This window comes from Vulpes vulpes, chromosome 1 (genome assembly GCF_048418805.1).
Source record: "Vulpes vulpes isolate BD-2025 chromosome 1, VulVul3, whole genome shotgun sequence".
Classification (NCBI taxonomy): domain Eukaryota; kingdom Metazoa; phylum Chordata; class Mammalia; order Carnivora; family Canidae; genus Vulpes; species Vulpes vulpes.
Window position 1 is genome coordinate 42828995 of NC_132780.1, and position 19774 is coordinate 42848768.

At 35.1% G+C, this 19774-nt stretch overlaps 1 non-coding gene across 1 annotated transcript; it reads right to left on the minus strand.

The window, feature by feature from the left end:
* Positions 1–18623: 18623 nt before the first annotated feature.
* Positions 18624–18695, minus strand: TRNAA-AGC (transfer RNA alanine (anticodon AGC)). The gene has a single exon. It is a non-coding gene; the product is annotated as a tRNA-Ala (tRNA).
* Positions 18696–19774: the final 1079 nt, after the last annotated feature.

Below are 19774 nucleotides of genomic sequence, written 5' to 3' on the forward strand. Positions count from 1 at the left end.
ATATTTTTGGGCTTGTAGTTTCTCACGTCCTATCAGTGTTCACACAGCAGAGAGTATGTGCTCATTCAAATATGAATGAATGAATGAATGAATGATGCCTTCCTTTGATCTCTCAGTCTCTGAACCACAAAGAAATCACATTTCCCACTGTGTATGTATACATGGTTTTTATTTTATTTTTTTAAAGATTTTATGTATTTATTCATGAGAGGCAGAGACATAGGCAGGGGGAGAAGCAGGCTTCCTGCGGGGAGCCCAATGTGGGATTCTATCCCAGGACCCCAGGATTGCGCGCTGAGCTGAAGGCAGACACTCAACCACTGAGCCACCTACATGGCCCTGTAAACATGTTTAAAAAATATAACACTCATTATATATTCACACTCTGTATTAGCATATAAAGAATGTACAGGTATTTTTTTTAGGATGCCTCTGCAAGAATATAATCCATCTCCAACTTTGTATTGTTCTTACTAATTGCATTTCACTCTCCTGTAGGTCATAAGTTTTCTTTCTTGCTTTTTTCCCCCTAAATTATGTAAAACAAAATAAATAAGGCAATCTCTTTCTTGAGAAATAATTTCTTGAAAAGTAACAAATTATATATTATCTGGCAAACTGAAATTAGGTAGCAACAAAGGAGGCAATTTATCTTATCTCATGCACCACAGAGTGCTTCAAGTCTGGAAGTTCCTGAGGTGTCCCTACTTTTCTATCAATGAAATGGAAAACTCTTCTTTATGAAATCTTTGGGCCAATGCAAGACCTGCTCTTCATTATACAAGGTTTTCTTTTTTGTTAAATTTTTAATTTTTTGTTAAATTTTTAATCTTATCACTAGTATGTCAAATAACTAAACATCAAAATTTTAACTATGAGGAATTCATAATTATGTAACTTTATGTAACAGTTAATGGGAAACATACTTCCCAATGGAGAGAAAATATGCCCATTAGATATTGATCATGGGCACAGAGGAAAATAAAACTTTAATTTGCAAGGGAACATCACAGCAACCTTCACACCCTGTACCCAAGTCCTCCTAGGACTGGGCAAGCAGGGCCTCCCTCCCCTCTCTCTGGAAGTAGACAGTGCTCAGCTGGGAGAACAAACCCGAAGCTGAGGCCATGTTCAGAGGTGGGCAGGGGGCTTGGCTGGCTCCTTTCGTCCCTCACCAGCAATGGGCCGGCCTCGCTCCTCCCAGATGGTAAGGCCATCACAGGAGCAGATCTGCTTAGGGTTCTGGAAAAGGCCAGCAGAGCGTGCGATGATGCCACACGCCAACCTCTCTCCTGAGTTTCCTGTGACCTTGGATAAGGGATGGCCACCCAGGCCCAGATCATCTTCTCCTTCATCAATGACCAGGCTTCGGCCAATCACATCCCATACCTATATCAGAAAGATCTGATATAGTGTGTCATCTGCTGAATAAAGGGGATCTTGTAGGTAAGTTATTAGGGATAACATGGCTCTCCGTCTTTATAATTAAGAATAAAGCGAGAAACAATTTTGATGCCGAATTATTCATGTGTAATTTGTAATCACTTTGATTTGTGGGATCTTTCAAAGTCCGTTATTCTCCCAAAGTTCATTTCAAGACAGAAAATATCTTTCAGTTTTTACACGTCTCTCTGATCATCTCGATGTTCTCTGCATTATTGTTCACCCCCAGAGTGAGGAGGTTTCTATGGAATGGGAGGAGAGAAAGAAGACATCTCTCAGTGAATCATTTCTGGTCGTTTGCTCAGTGACAGGGGTAGTGGCTAATTACTGAGGCCGAGGACTGGAGTCATTTAGAAAGTAAATGTCAAGTACAACAAGTTTGTGTATTTCAGAGGATGTGCTTGTGTCTTGATGGATTGTTCTTGCTTTGTTCATTGGTATACTCCCAACATTGGAAAAAAGTGGTCACAATTCTGCTGTGCTGGCCATCTGTGCTCCCACTCCAACCAGTAACAGGTGACTGTTACATCCTCGGTGCATCCTCGGCGCAGGTGACTACACCTGGAGCTTTGGAGCACAGCATACTCCATGAGGATTGGACCAGCAGTGTAGCTGACAAAGCCCTGGCCTTCAGACACATTGCTTCATGTCAAATCCCACCTCTATCATTCACTCATTGTATGTTCCCCAGCAAACTAGTGATATTCTGAGCCTCAGTTTCTTTTTTCTGTAAAACGGGTACAGTAATGCCTGTTTTATAACTCCTATAGGGTCATTATGTGAGATAGAAATGTACATCACTATGATACAAGACAGAAGATACTGAGAACAACAGTAATAGAAATATTAATAGTCATGTTTTCCCAAAGAGTAGAGCTTTTAGATTAAATTTGAAGAATCGAGAAAGGCAGGAAGCTTGGGTGGCTCAGTGGTTTAGAGCCTGCCTTCTGCCCAGGGCATGATCCTGGAGTCCCAGGATCAAGTCCCACATTGGGCTCCCTGCATGGAGCCTGCTTCTCTCTCTGCCTCTCTCTCTCTCTCTCTCTGTGCCCTCATGAATAAATAAATAAAATCTTTAAAAAAAAAGAATCAAGAAAGGCTTTTTTGTAAGATGTGATATTGAGCTGTAATGTCCACTCTGAAGATTTATCGCATGTTTATGTAAAAATTCTTTGTGATTATAGCTTGCAGAATTAAGCACTTTGCTTTCATCAATTTTTTTAAACATTTGGACAAAAGTATATATAATGTAGAATTAACTTTCCCTTTCTATTAATATCAGGGCTCTGTTTATTAATTTGTTAACATTCTTCCACTCTGATTGTCTCATACAGCCATGGAATGAGTCAAATATAAAACCTTCACACAACCAAATTATATGAACATCATATATAAAACATGGAGTCACTTAATAAACATGATGTGTTAAAGTGATGAATTCTTACTGTAAACCCAAGGGTAAAGAGCCTTTAAAAATTAATCTAATTCCTCCTGATACACTTTTCTAGAGAAATCATGACATGGTCTGCAGCCAAGCTGGCTTTGAAAAACCATCACTAGCAGCTATTTTTTCTGATCATTTAAAATGCTGATTGCAGATGTCAGAAGATTAATTGGCTGGGGTCTATATTAGAAACCTTTATTGCATAAAAGGTTTGGGACTTTTTCCTTTTATTGATTTCATTCAATTTAATATAAGCAGTATTTTAAAGTGGGTACCAAAAAAATAAACAATACTTCAAACTTACCTAGCATCTTACATATATCTAATTAACGCAATACACATAGTATTTTTAGACAGTTTTATCAACATACAATTGATATTTTAAAATAGGTATATTAACTGAACAATTAGATTATTTTGGAAATTTGCAGATACCTGCAAAACCATCACCATCATAAAGGTACAAAATATATCCATTGCCTCCACGAGTTTCCTCCTGTTACTTGGGTTTTACTTGTTTGTATTTGTTTTGGGGTAAGAACACTTAACATGAGATCTATACTTTTCAACAAAATTTGAAGTATATAATACCTCATTGTTAACTAAAGGCATTATGTTGTACAGTAGATCTCTAGAACTTACTCCTCTTGCAGACTGAAACTTTATGCCTGTCAAACAACTCCCCATTGCCCCCTCCTCTCAACTCTTGGGCACCATCATTCTACTCTCCGTTTCTATGAGTTTGACTATTTTAGAAACCTCATATAAGTGAAATTATGCAGTACATATCCTTTTTTGACTGGCTTGTTTCACTTCACATAATGTCTTTCAGGTTCATCTATGTCCCATATGGTAGGATTTCCTTCTTTCTTTAAGGCCAAATAATATTCCTTTGTATGTATACACTATATTTTCTTCATCTGTTCATCCATCAATGGATATTTTATTTGATCCCATATCCTGGCTGTTGTGAATAATGCTGTGATGAAAATGGGATTGCAAGTATTTCTCCAAGATGCTCATTTCAATTCTGCTAGATGCATGCATAGAAGTGGGATTACTGGATCATATGCTAGTGCTGCTTTTAATTTTTGAGGAATCTCTGTACTGTTTTCTGTAGCTGCTGCACCATTTATATTCCCACCAACAGTGTATAAGGGTTCCCATTTTTCCACATTCTCATCAACACTTGTTACCTTTTGCTTCTTGATAAGCAATACAATACTTATTTAAAAAATGAAACAAAGAGGGGTGCTTCAGTGGCTCAGTTAGTTAAGCATTTGATTCTTGATTTTGGCTCGGGTCATGATCTCAAGGTCATGAAATGGATCCCTGCATTGGCTCTGTGGTGGGTCCTGCTTAAGATTCTCTCTCCCTCTCCCTATGTCCCTCCTCCATCTGTTTCTCTCCCTCTCTGGAAAAAAAGAAAAAGAAACAGGAGAGTTCATGTCTATGTTGCAGTTTTAATTTTGTTTAAGAATATTTCCAGAGTACCTGCTTTCCTTTTTTCCCTTTCTCCCACAAATCTCTTTCTTCATAAATGTACCATATACCTTCCTGTTGTAGAAAACTTTTTAAACCTTAGCTAGAAAAGGGCTACATAATATTATTATTACATTTAAAGAATGATAAAAGAGGGAAGAAATGGCCTTTTTCAAAGAAAATAAATATTCACATAGTAATTATTTCCTTGGAATCAAGGTTATCTCTTGTCCCCACCTCCCATTTATAACGCTGTTAGTATTTTGTTTGCTTGTTTTTAACTTTTAGCTTAAGAGTTAAAACTAATTTTATATATATAAAGACCTGAAAATTTATATCTCCAATGCACCCATGCCTTTAATACTGGTTACCAAAACAAATGATAACAAAGTCTTACTAAAAAACCATGGTCATAATATTAAATGGTAAAATAATGTCTGATCCAGACATTATTTGTCCAGGATCCTCTGGGTGGTACTCATTTTTGCAGGATAGCCAACAGTGAATCAACAGTAGCTGAACTCCTATCTCTTACAAAATGACAAAATCATTAGATTCCCCAAGAAGAGAAATATTCATTTACACAGAGTAATTAATCGTCAAGTAAAACAGAGATTTTTTTTTTTAGAAAGCTAATCTGAGCCAAATGTATTTTATTAGGATTAATACCTTTAGGAATGATTTCAAAATTATTTCCCTTGTTTCTTCTTGTTGGCATCTGATTGGTAGTAGTTTGAATGAATGTCTCCAATTCCTCCATCCCCTGCATTTACACTCTTACTAAGCTCTCATTGTGGGTAGATTGTTTTTCGCCAATCCTTGAATTTGGGCTTGGTCATAGGACTCTCTTTGTCTTATGACATGTGGTCAGAAGTGACAGTGTGCCCGTTTTAAGCTTAGGTCTTAAAACTGGGGTCTTTTTTTTTTTTTTTTTAAACTGGGGTCTTAAGGGGACCTGTATGTGTCTATTCACATTGTCGACCTTTATCATCATCATTAGAAACACAATCCTGGTTTCCTTGCTAGTCCAAGATGCGTAACACAGACCCAGACCTGTAGACTTGCAGCAGTACCACCTGTCCTGTCAATCCATGAGAATCAGTGATTGGTGAGTAGCCACCATGATTTTTGGGTTGCTTGTTACATAGCATTATTGTAGCAGTTGTTAACCAATATGATAAGGGACTTTGATGGACCAAAGTTTGTTTTGAAATGACTACAAAATGTTGAACTTAGGCTTAATATATTGTTGCTATTTTCAGTTTTAATATTAAATATGTATTCTGGCCTGTATAATATTTTCAATTCCTAAGTTACATAGCTGGGATAGTTACCAGTTTCATCTTTCATGCAATTTCATTATCTATTAATTAGGAGGAAGTATAACATGCCAGGAGAAAGAGGACTTTGTTTGATTAGCAATGACTAGAATTGGCATATATACTACATATTTTCATATACCTGTCAAAATCCTAATACTGGCTCTGATTTTTCTCTTAGATCCTTAAATCCAGAGCTGCATTTCATCAGTTGTATGCGTTGGTCTCATAAACCATAGGTCAGAAGATCGAGGCATTACAGGCTAATTCTGTTTTGAAAAAGCAAAATATAGAGCATTAGACTGGGAGTCAGAAGGTCTGGGACCTACCATTTGTTATGCTACCAGTTACCTGGTCTATCTAGGAAAAGCCTCTTAATAACTACTGAGCTACAGATCCCATAAGACTATAAAATTCTACAATTTTCTGATCCTAGGTCTTTCATTTGGTTGTGTCAATTCACAGTAATGTCAGAAAATGAAATTCTGACAATAATGTCATTAATAGTGTAGGCGTGGGGAAAACTGAGGAGGTGTCTACAGAGACTTTTGTGGCTGCTCAAGTATCTCTCCAATAAGATTGACTTAAGAAAGGACATGTATGAAAGATGAAAAGAGAGCCATGTGACAAAAGGGAAATGATACTAATAAAGCTGAAACTCAGAATGAGATGAAACTTATGAAAAATGATAAGTTTAAAATAAGACGAATTATAAGGAGGAGAATAAGAACAAGATGGTATTGGTTGGTTGATTGGAGTACCCAAGACCCAGGCAAGTGTGGTAGTCCCTGCCATGGACCCTGTGCTTTTAGAGGGTCCCATCCAGTGTGCCTCTTAGAATGAAGAGACCATGTGGTTTAGGGGATATGCCCATGTGGACCAGACTCCTTGTTCCTAGACTATGATTCAGATAACTTAGAACTCTGAACTTCCTTGCCCCAAAGATTCAAATCTGCATTCAGCGCCCACACAGGCTTTTTCCCTACATCTGTCCTCACAAGAATAAATGGCCAATACAACTGTTTGCAGGGGATGGGACATCTTTTGGATGTATGGGCTGAAGTATGTGTGAAGGTGTACAGGATCAGAACTAGGAAGAGAAACGAGGTGGGCCCAGGGCCAGCTTTATGATCATATAATCTGGGTATTTACAGACCCCTGCACAGAAAAAGACCATTTGCCTGGTTTAGTGCTCTGCTCTCAATGTTTTGATGTTCTTAATGATTTCATCTCCAAATTTGTGTTTCAAAAGGAAAGTCTAATAGGACCATGGAGCATGCATGTAAGCAAAGGAGAGAGGTTCAATATGCATATTTACCACTCTTCCTTGCCACACTATGTACATGCAACTTTCATAACACTCCATAAGCACAGAATCCCAGAAGATCCACAGTGCATGGGGTTTCAGTGAGACTCAAAGCATGCTAAGTCTGTGACTGACTACATGGGAACACTGACAGTCCTGAGAGGTCAGGCTTTCTATCTGAACCAGAACTTGAGTTGAAACCAGAAAGCAAGCCTTGGTATTCTAAGAAAAATGAATGATCAAAGAACCCCATCATATTCTTTCTTATTCATGTTATGTTTCTTTATTAACCAAACACTTACACTGAAAGTGATGTTGGAAAAATAAAGAGAAGGATAGGGTGAACAACGAAGTTTTTTATCCTTCCAACCCTTTCTTACTTCAGTAAGCCGTAGGCAGAAATTTTGGATGGATGGGCACAAATGAAAAAATGAACTAAGAAATGCTGAATTAATTTTGTTGGATTTTTCTACTGTTGTGGTAACACTGCGTATATATCAGGTGCAAAATATGCATCATGTAATTCAGGTGATTCTGCATTCAAGTTAAATGCTCTCATCTTTGCATTTAAAACTGGCATTGTACAATATAAAAAAGATGTAATATAAAGATTTTATAATGTAAAGATATTTTATTTAAAATTAACATTATATAATAAAAGGATATAAAATTCATGCTAATAGTGTAAAAATTTAATTTTTCTTTACTCAAATAGTGGATACAAGACAGCCATGACAAGTTGAGAGAGAGATAACGAGAGAATACAGAAGAAAGGGGAAAACTTCATATTTTAGTATCTTTAATGATACTTTTTTTTTTTTACTTTGTGAATAATAGGCCTTGGCATTGTTTTTTGCACCTTGCCTACAAGTTATATAGCCTACCTTGGGTGTGCCATGGATGGGAGGCCCTTGATAGGAACTAGCTCCTACTGTATGTAAATTTCAACCAGCCCTTCCATTCTCTTATTAAGGCATATTTGTCAAGGTAAGAAGTTAGAACATGGGACATCTGGATGTCTCAGTGGTTGAATGTCTGTCTTCAGCTCAGGGCGTGATCCTGGGGTCCTGGGATCGAGTTCCACATTGGGCTCCCTTCAGGGAGTCTGCTTCTCACTCTGCCTATGTCTTTGCCTTTCTCTCTGTGTCTCTCATGAATAAACAAATAAAATCTTTTTTTTTTTTTAAAGAAGTTAGAACACACTTAACAGATTTGGGTAGACATTTAATTCTAAATATTTGAATATATGATGTATAGGTGCCTATATTTTCTCTTGCTCCTGGCCCTGCAATCATTATGTGTAGGCTTATTGTTTGAAGTCTATGGGACTATGAAAATAAAATATAGAGAAGAGTTCTGGTTTTTGGAGAAGAGGAAGCACTGAAATAGACTGCTATTTGTCTCCATCATATCCAATGGTGCCAATGTCAGGAAAAGTAGAGAGACATAGATAGATCTGAAAAATTAATGTAAGTCCCCAGAGAATCTCCTGGGGGAAATGGAGGTGATTGTGACCTAGAAAAGAGTCTAAGCAGGTGTAGGACTGGGAGCCACCATCAGGAGATTGGTTAGGGGGCAACTCTGGAGTGGTACTGCTTTCAAAATGAACAGTTGCATCAACCCAGTGTGGCTTGATTATCAGGTAGTTCCAGGGTAGCACTGATGTCTGGCTGAAGTGTGAATAAGCTATCTGAGTCCTCAGAGTTACCTTCTACTTTTCTCCTACCTTCTAAGTGTTATATGATTAAAGGTATAAAGCCCTTGAAGAAGACCAATGCCCAGGAAAGTCACCAAGGAATTCTGCTGACAGGTAGAATTACAAACCCAGTTGGCTTTGAGGAGCATGTAGGTGAGCTCAAGCCAAGGTCATTGCTTGGGACCCATTTACTCTTTCTCCTTTAAGTCACTCAAAGGGTCACAAAATAGAGCCTGGGCTTTGGCCTCCTTCCCTGAGTACACACATTAACAGACTAGGTGGGTCATATCCAAGGCTACTTAGTGAGAACCTACCAGCAGGATGACACAGTTTATCACCTAAATCAGGACACTTATGAGTGTGAAAGGTGGGAATTAATAACTACTTTGGCTCAGTGGATATAAATTGCATATGTCTGGGGTTAAGCAGGATACTTGTGAACCTACCCATAAATTTTATTTGTGTAAATTTTTAAAAAGCACATTTCTGGGGGAACAAATTTGAAAAAAAAAAGTATTCCCTACAAGGTGGATAAACTTTTTTTAAAAGTTTTTTTAGGGAACAATATCTGGGCAGAAAAATTAGAAAGAGGCATTCTAGATAGTACTCATGGCCTGGCTTAATAAGGGGATGGCATCTTTGGGTGAAGAAAAGCTCATTTTGACTTCTGAGAGGATGCAGTCCTATGCCAGGGCATCAACTTGGTGGTAGAACACAGGTACCTGTCAAGTCTCCTGATCCCATCAACCAGGTCTGTTTATGCAATGCTCACTTGGCATAGTCAGCTATGGAAGTCCTGCTTGTGAGCTCTAGGAAATATATCAAGATATCAGAAGAGCACAGGTAAGAAACACATATAAAGAAGACAGTATATTGAAATAATATATTCAAATTTAATTTAAAATAAACAGTACCAGATTTTAAAAATCGACATACTAAATACATGCATGAGAATATCCATAATCTGAATCAGGAACAAACATTTTTAAAGAAAAAAAAATTGTGATCATGAAAGACTCCAAGATTGAGGTCATGAATTATGCCAAACCAGATAGGAAGCAGAAAAAAAAAAAAAAAAACGCACATTTAGAAAATTTATAAGGAAGATTAAGACTGTCACAAAAAGAAAGAGAAGTCCCAGAGAGAAAAAATGAATTGATGAACTCTAACCCAATACTTTTATTGATCATGAGTGCAGGTCAGAAGATAATGGAATAATAATTGCAAACTTTTGAAGCAAATAAGTGTGAAACTAGAATTTTACATCAGCTAAATTATCATTTGAACATGAAATCATAATGAAGATAGTCTCAGGCACACAAAATATCCAGAGGGTTATCATACAAAACCTCCTTTGAAAACACTTGTTATAAAAAGTATATCTTTCATAGCTAACTAAATAATTCAGTAATATCCAATGAAATATATAGGAAGTATGGTAATTATGATTTACCTCCTTTAAAAATTCAAAGATCAGATCAATGGGCCATATTCCTATCAATTCAGAACTGAAATTCTTGATGTTGAGGTTGAGTGTGTGAATAGGGAAGAGAAGACTAGAGAAAGGAAAAATCATATTAGATTACTTTTCTTGATTGAAGAACATTATAGATTGATGTTTGAATATTCATAAGAAGAAATGAATGCAAGTCTTTATAAGTTGCACTTAACCACCAGAAGAAAAAAACTAGAATGTATAAATTTTCAAATTAAAAAACTATCTATCCAGGGTGCCTGGGTGGCTCAGTTAGTTGGGTGACCAACTGTTGATTTCTGCTGGGGTCATGATCTCAAGATTGTGAGACTGAGCCCCATGTGGGGTTCTGCACTGGGTGTGGAGCCTGCTTGGGATTCTGTCTCCTTGTCCCCATTACCACCCTCTTGAAGAAGAAAATTTATCCAGTGGAACCAATGGAAGGCCACATAGGAAGGGAAAAAGAGCAAGATGAAACGAAAGTGTAAGACATAGGAAATGTAAGTTAAATTGTCAAAATAAAACCTAATATATTAATTATAGTAAATATAAATAAGTTGAATTTAGTTACCAGAGAACTTGATTAAAAATAAAAAATTTAACATCATACTGTCTACACAACTCATCCTTAAAACAAAAGATGAAAAAGTTGACAATAAAAATAAAAATGATATACCATCAACACAACATGAACTATAATAAATCCAGCATAGTGAATTAAAACTAAATAAAATAGAATTAGTGGTAAAACACATCATAAGACATAGAGAAATTATATATTCTGGTAAAATAATAGATCAGGAAAATATAACAATCATGAATCTATATCTATCTAAAATAGGGTATGAAATATGTGCTAAAACAACTTTAAATATTAAAAAACTAGTATTTTGATGCAAATTTCTTAGAACCAGATGGACCAAGCAGATGAAATAAAAAGCAAAAATAAAAATTTAAATAAATCTATTAAAAAGTTTTGGGAAGAATTTACATTCAACAAGAAACCTCATATTTTTCCCAAGTTTCATAAATAGGTATCAGAAAGAAAGAATAAACACATTGTTTTAAAGAAACAATAATACATCATATAAAATACATTCTGCTATAATAATGGCATATGCATAAAATCAATAGTGAAAGAACTGATACAATTTTGAGTATCTGATTATTAAACACAAATTTTAAAATCCTATGTAATGACTCAAAAAGGAAATCAAGAAAAAATCCTATATACCTAAAACTAAATGACAATGAAAACACTGGAAGTCAGAATTTGTATGACTCGGTTAAAATAGTACTCAGGTTTAAATACATGCTTGTTAAGAAATAACACATTTAAAATAAATAACATAAATCTTCTGCCCTAGAAACTAGTTGAAAAGTATAATTGTTTTTTAAGAACAAAATTCTCTAAAAGAGGGTCCTCCCACTAGAAAATCAAAACCAAACAAAAACTCTTGTTGTATCTCTGAAAGATTCATAACATAGAAAAAGCTCTGGCATAAAAGAAGCCCAAAAGGAAAAAAAAAAAAAAAACCCAAACCTTCAAGATACCAAATGAAAATAGTGAAAAATACTATAGATAAAAATATATGTTTCTATAACCTAAAATGAGTACCATATCCAAATGGAGAAAAATTGTAAACTTAAAAGAAAAACATTTTAAATAAGAGATAGACCTTACTCATGGATAGGACAACCTAACAACTAACAGTATCATATTATGCTGAGTGAAATAAGTTAATCGGAGAAGGACAAACATTATATAGTCTCATTCATTTGGGGAATATAAATAATAGTGAAATGGAATAAAGGGGAAAGGAGAAAAAATAAGTGGGAAATATCAGAAAGGGAGACAGAACATGGAAGACTCCTAACTCTGGGAAACGAACTAGGGGTGGTGGGAGGAAGGCAGGGGGAGGGGGTGACTGGGTGGTGGGCACTGAGGTGGGCACTTGACAAGATGAGCACTGGGTGTTATTCTGTATGTTCACAAATTGAACACCAATAAAAAATAAATTTATTATTAAAAATCAGTAAAGAAATAAAAATAAACCATATTCATTGAAAAAAAAAACTAACAGTATCATATATATTCAATTCTCCTGTAAACTCAGTCCATGCACAATGAAAACGCCAGCTCAAATTCTGAGGAATTTGAGAAATTAAAACTCATAGGTAGACACAATGTAACCAAATGCTATCATTTTAGCATGCAGTCCATATAAAACAAGAGTGAGATATTTTACAATTTTTTCAACTATGTCTTTGAATACTGGTAATGTCCCTACAGCACATCTCCACTCTTCGAAGCTGTAAGAGGCTAGTTGCTATCAACATATTGAATAATATGAACAAAACTGATCCACATATTCATGAAAACTACAAAACATTTGAAAAGTCCAAATTGTTTAATAGCTACTGTTGGGACAAATAATGTGTTTTGTGGAGAAGAATAAACCTGGATGTTTACCTCACCTTACATACAAAAGTAAACTCAATCAGAAATGAAATAGAGAAATCAATGTAAATGGCAAAACTATAAAGTTAAAACAAGAAAACAGGAAAAGCTTTTGTGCCCTATGAGTAGAGAAAGATTCTTTCAATAGAATAAAAAAATTAATCATGAAGTAACCAATGCCCCAACTTTATTATAAAAAAATCAAAATTTTCTACTCAACAAAGAACTTCAAAATTGAAATTAAGAGGCAGTTGCCAAACAGTCTGGGAGAAGAGATGTATAATTTTAAAAAAATAAAAGGTAAAAATTCCAGAAAATCAAAAAGGAGACAGAAGAGCCAAAGAAAGAAGGATGTGAATAAGGAGTTGAAGAGGAAGTCAGAACAACACTGATTCTATATTATATATCTTTCTTTGGTTTTAAGAGCAAGTAGTCATATGACTTTATACCGTCCTTTGGTATTGCTCTGCACATAGCTGTAGTATTAAATGTGACCCCAAGATCAATGAATGTAGGTGCCAGGTGGTGCTGTCGTGCTTCTTTCTCTGGTTGGCTGTCTCCACAGTGTAACACTTGGATTTTCCCCCCGTTAACATTGGGCTTTCATCAATACAAACTGGGATTATTTTTTTTTCCCATTGACTACTGTCAATTTTTTCTTTTATTATATGATCCTTTCACATTGACCTCCTCCAATAAATGACTTTGTAATAAATTCTCTGAAGAGAAAAAAAAATGAGAAAAGCAGAAGAGCAATTATTATTGAAATAAGAAAATCTATTTTATGCTGAAATATTATATTCTATAAAAAGGAATGAGTCAATAGTGCAAGTGTGTTATGCTGAGTATCAGTGCATTGTTTCAGATGCATTGTGTATGTGTGTTTGCCTGGGAGTTCCAATTATGTAGCAGGTGGAATGATAATCATTTAATATATATTATTAAGCATTTTCCAATGGTAGTATGACCATGTGACCCGAGATTTTAAGGAACTATTTTTTTTTTGGTGTTTTTTTGTTTTTTTTTTGCTGTTCAATATGTCAGATACCAGGGTTGGTATAGATCCTCACAATATCCTGGTGGGTATAACCCGTGCATATGCCTGAGTTGAAAATAAACACAAATTATTTCGTCTTTTAAATTTTGTTTTAATACTCATTGTATACTATTGCTTTAGGTTAGAGTGGGTATTTTTGCAGTGGTCCTTCTAGCAAGCTATTATTATTATTTTTTAAATATTTTATTTATTTATTCATAAGAGGCACACACAGAGAGAGGCAGAGACATAGGCAGAGGGAGAAGTAGGCTCCATGCAGAAAGCCCAATGTGGGAATCGATCCTGAGACTCTGGGACCATGCCCTGGATGCTAAAGACTTGAGCATCCAGGAATACTGGATACCAGGCATCCCTCTAGCAAATTATTAAACCAAAAGGTTATGTGGGAAAATTCAAGATGGATGTGAATTTTTTCACTTCTCTATTGAGGAAGAAAAGAGAAAAATAATAGCTGTGTAGTAAATTAGACACAGGTATTTCATGAAAGTGTCTGTACCCGTAGGGAACGGGGATTGCCTGAAAAGAAGAAAGCAAAAATTGGAGAGGAAAAAAACGTTAAAAGTTGTTTAGAATGAGTTATATATAATGAACTTAAGTAAGGGCAATATTGATAAAGCTACATATTAATGTATATATAGCAGACTAAAGGTTAGTTACAAAATGTCAACAGTGTAAGGGCTTTTACACTTTCTTTCTATTTTTTATCTTAAATTTGGTTGTATGTCAGAATCAACCGTGGAAGCCAAAAAATAAATAAATAAAATCCAGATACCCAAGTCCCATCTCTAAAGATTCTCATTCAATGGGTCTGGATTTCCTATTTCCTCTATATTTGTAAACCTCTACAGGTGATTCTGATGTGATGAACAGCCACAATTTAAGGACTCTACTTTAAAGCAAATAATATTTAATTATATTGTATTTTATAGTTTTATTAATAGGTTGTATGTTTGATGATGAAGTCTGATGTCAAATGCACTCCCCACCAGAAAAAAAAAAAAAAACAAACTAGTACTTTCTACTGCCACTTGGTGGCAGCATACATATATTTCAAGGGCAATTATTGTAGGAGGCCAATTTAATAAAACATTTTAGAATTGGAAGACCATATAGAGATCATCTAGTGAAGCTTCCAACTTTTATAGTTGTGAAAACTAAGGCCCATATAGATGAAATGATTTATCTCCAAAGAGAGTTAGTGAAATTATGAAATAAAAAAACAAATCTGAAATTTAATTTAGTGCTATTTCTATTCATCTCAAATAATAGCTCAAACTTCAGTGTGACAGATTAGGAATTGAATTCTTGCTTGCATTTACTGGTGTGTGCCTTTTGACAAGTCGCTTAAATATTATGAATGTCACTTTTCACATACGTAAAATAGTGAGTCTTGACTAATACAGGATATGAGAGAGCCTACCACTGTTCTTAACATATATAAATACTTAAACATTTTTGGCTCTCATCTCCCTTAAACAACTTCTATCCACTTAGCAATAAAAGTGTCTTTCAGCCAGCAAGCCACCCCAGAGATGACAATGTTTTGGCAAGAGATATAGTTTTTTTCTCCCCTTATGGGGTTTCCTTAGACCTGATCTTTGAACTCCACTTACATCTCTTGTTTATGTTATAGTGATGAATTTGATAAAAGAATTCTTATAAGAAATAGGCAGGAATTAAGCTGTCTGACTCTCAAGAAATATAATTTGATAGGTGGTGGCTAGAAGCACAAATAGTATTTTGACAGGAAGTCCATATTGGATATTAGTAACCTAGACTCTTCTATTAAGGATAATTAGAATCATTTTCAAATTTGTCTTAAAGGGCAATTATTTTCTTTTGACTCATTTAAGCAACTGACAAGAAAAAAGAAAAAAAGGATTCCTGAATCCTTATTTTAAAGGCTTTTAAAGTAAAGCAAATACGTTTTTTGCAACATTTCCCAAACTTGCATTATTGAATTGGGTGAGCTTCACCAATGATCACCATTTCATAACATTATCTCCTTCTTTTTTTTTTACTACTGTTTATTTTTTTAAAGATTTATTTATTGGGGCGCCTGGGTGGCTCAGTTGGTTAGGCACCTGCCTTCAGCCCAGGTCATAATCTCAGTGTGGGATCGAGGCCCACGTCTGGCTTTCTGCTCAGCAAAGAGTCTGCTTCTCTTTTCCCCTCTGCCCCTCACCCCTGCTCATGCTCTCTCTCTCTCTCTCTTGCTTGCTCTTTTCTCTCTCTCTCTCTTAAAAAAAAAAAAAGATTTATTTATTTATCTGAGAGAGAGAGAGAGAGAAAGCACAATTGAGAGGGGCAGAGGGAGAAGGAGAGAGAATCCCAAGCAGACTCCACAGTAAGTGTGGAGCGCCTCATGGGCCTTGATCCCATGACCCTGAGACCACCACGTGAGTCTAAACCAAGAGTCTGAAGCTCAACGGACTGGGCCACCCAGGCACTCCTCCATTATCACCTTCTTTAAATGAATGGGCCTAATAGATGTGCAGTTAAAACAGAGCTTTGCTCTTAACATATGTTTAATTTTGTATGCAAATAGTAAGATGAAAGCAGGATGGGGAATTCAGGCATAAAACTGTGTTACCAGTGCATGCTACAATATGGACGGAACTTGAGATACCATGCTAAGTCACAGAAACCAGACACAGAGACCATAGATCCTATGGTTCCACTTACATGAAATGTCCAGAAGAGGCAGAGTCTATGACAGGTTGCCAGGGTTTGGAGACAGGATGGATAAATTATTTTTATTTATTTATTTATTTATTTATTTATTTATTTATTTATTTATTTTATTATTGATTATTGTGCAGCATTGTGAATGTAGTAATTTCCACTGAATTCTACATTCAATTGATAAAAGTACCAAAATGATGAATTTTATGTTACACGTATTTTATTACAAAAAAAAAAAAGAAAAAGAAATAAGGAAAGACTTCCTGTTTGGGCAATAAGGGGAACAGACCAAGAAAAAACCAGCTCCACTCTTCAGTCTTCAGTACGTTTTTGCATTGGTCCTCAGCAAAGAGTAGGCTGAGCCTGTAGATGTTATCCATTCAACACTATCAAGGGGAAAGTAAAGACAAATAAAATAAAATCCATCTATTCCTCCCTAGCACATCTGTTGACAGCTGTGTCGTTAAACTCCTACTTGGTGGTATGGGCATCCAGGAGCACCCTGCAATTTAGGTTTCTTCTACATCCATATTTTCCGCACAGCTCACTCACACCTGTAGGTAACAGCATCCCTGATTTTTTTTTTTTAAGATTTATTTTTATTTATTTATGATAGACGGAGAGAAAGAGAGAGAGAGAGACAGGCAGAGGAAGAAGCAGGCTCCATGCCGGGAGGCCGGCGTGGGACTCGATCCCAGGACTCCAGGATCGCAACGTGGGCCAAACAGGCGCAAAACTGTTGAGCCACCCAGGGATCCCAGCATCCCCGATTTTAATGGAAGCTCCAGTCTGGTTAGGTTCTGTCCCAGGGGAAGGAAGAGAAGGAGGAAAGTGCCTCCCATTGGCTGGGTGAAGTTTGGAGGAAAGGAATGCAGAAGACGACTCGATTGTCAAACTAGAACATTTTATTTTTCCTCTTCCTTTTCTTTTTAGTCTTCCTATTGGATCTTCTCACATTTTCCCAATTTTCTTCCAAACAGGAAAGGCACTAATTAGCTGCATTGTTTTTATTTTCGTTTTTTTTGTTTTGTTTTGTTTTGTTTTGCAAAACAACTATTGTTTTAGGTTTCTTGTTGTTTGGTGATCCTTACTGTTTTTACTGCCAAATGAGCCTTGGTGGTTGATGTCAGGGTCCCTTGGGAACTTAACTTTTTCAACGTTAAGGATAAAAGCTCTTTGTTTGAATTGGCTTTTACTGGGTGCTTCAACCTTTGCTCTTGGCTCTTTGACAGCGGACTGAATAGCACCACATTTCCTTTGAGGTTCCAATAAATAAAAGATTCCAGTTTCTCCTGGAGTCTTTTAGAGGATTTTGCTGTGCTCTCTAATAGCCAGATGGGGCTCCAGGAAGATGACATATAAATGAATATAAATGGTCTGATGTATTTAGAATTTGCTTTGGCTATGTTCCTGGTCCCATTCCACTTCTTGTAACAGATGGCTTTAGAGGGCATTAGTTATATATATATTACATATATTAATATATATTATGTCAGCCTACAACACAACATAGTATATTAATTAATTATTAATACACTGATTAATATAATATGTTAATATTATATCACACCATTATTTCATTAAATTATATATTTCTATATAATGCACATTTCTATATAATGCATATTCATATTTGTATATATACACCATTACATATTTATTATATTTATAATGGATTGCAATTTATGTATTTATTAATAAATGTATTAATATATTTATAATATAATGTTAATATATTCTATTATAATCTTATAACAATATATGCAATATAAATAAAATGTAAATATATTACTATATTATTTTAATATATATTTACTTTGTTACATTACATATATACATAGCATAGTTGTATATTTATTATTAATAATGAGTTATAAATTGATTGATAAGTATATTAATATATTTATAATAATATAGCATGTTATATAAATGATAATATAGTTGCATCATAATGTAACACATAAAATATATTTTATAATCTGACATTATAGTATGTTTAATATAGTTAATATAACATAATATATAATATGATTAATTAGAATACAATTATATTATGTAATATAAACATAATATATATCGATTTTAATTATACATCACACTATAAGTATGCATAATATTTAAAATTTTATTTACATGGAAATTTATTCAACATAAATAAAATATAAAAATAAGCAATATTTTAAATCAAACGGGCTCTAATCCCATTACCTAGGTATATGGTATCATTTTTAACAAGGTACAAAAGAGCTCAGAAAATGGAGGTACCAGGGATTGAACCTGAGGTCTCATGCCTGCTAAACATGCACTCTACCACTGAGCTACACCCCCAGCTAGAGGTGATTACTTTTAAAATCTTGAACCCTGTCTGAATAATAGCTATATTATTTTTCAACTTATCTTCTATACATGCACATATACACACACTTATACATCATGTGAATATATATATACACACACACACTTCCAGCTTTCTGTCTCAGTGTGTATATGATATATATTATATTTCCAAGTATGTATATATAAATCATTTTTATATATGTATATAAATATATGTATTTCATATATTCATGTAAATATGTCATACAAATAATGTATGTGTATGGAAATACATACACAGAAATAGACTTATTTAAAGAAAAAGGACCAAAATGAACATAGTTCCATAAGAATAAACATAGTTATGCTTTATTATTTCAATAACTGTTTATGGTTTTCTACTGTATTGCTTCTATAATTTTCATGAATAATTCCCCTTTATTGAATGTTAACTCGTTTTAATTCTGTACCCTTGTTAATGATACTATGAAGAATATGGTGAGCAAGATTGTGTGAACAACCCTTCCAAAAGAAAACATTTAGATAGGCTAGGTTAAATGTAAAAACCTTGTTTTTAAGTGCATGGTTGATTTGGAATCCTCGGGATCTGTGAATGAAGAGTGGCACATGGATGTGACAGTTGTGGCTATCTGGAGAATGGATTATGATCCCAACAGCCTAGAACAGGAGCTGACAAACTTTTCTTTATGGAGCCAAATAGTAAACATTTTAGGTTTTGTGGGCCAAGAAGCAAAATTGAGAATGTTATTTAGGTACTTACATAACCGATTAAAATGTTACCACTTCAAAAAGTGAAAACTATTCACAGCTCAGGGGCCATAAAAACATAGGCTGCCGACTGGATTTTGGACTATGGGCCATAGTTATATACTGTTGAACTAGAAACTTGGTTATAACGGCCATGACCACATATGACAGGAAGTAAGACTTGATCCCTAGAAGAAGGGAAGTTAGAACTGAGAACCTGTCCCTAGGCTTTAATTAAATGATGGACTAGGAAAAATATCTACTGGCAAAGGGAGACTAATCACAAATTCTCTTGGCCTTGCTCAGGGTGGGAAGAAGTTAAA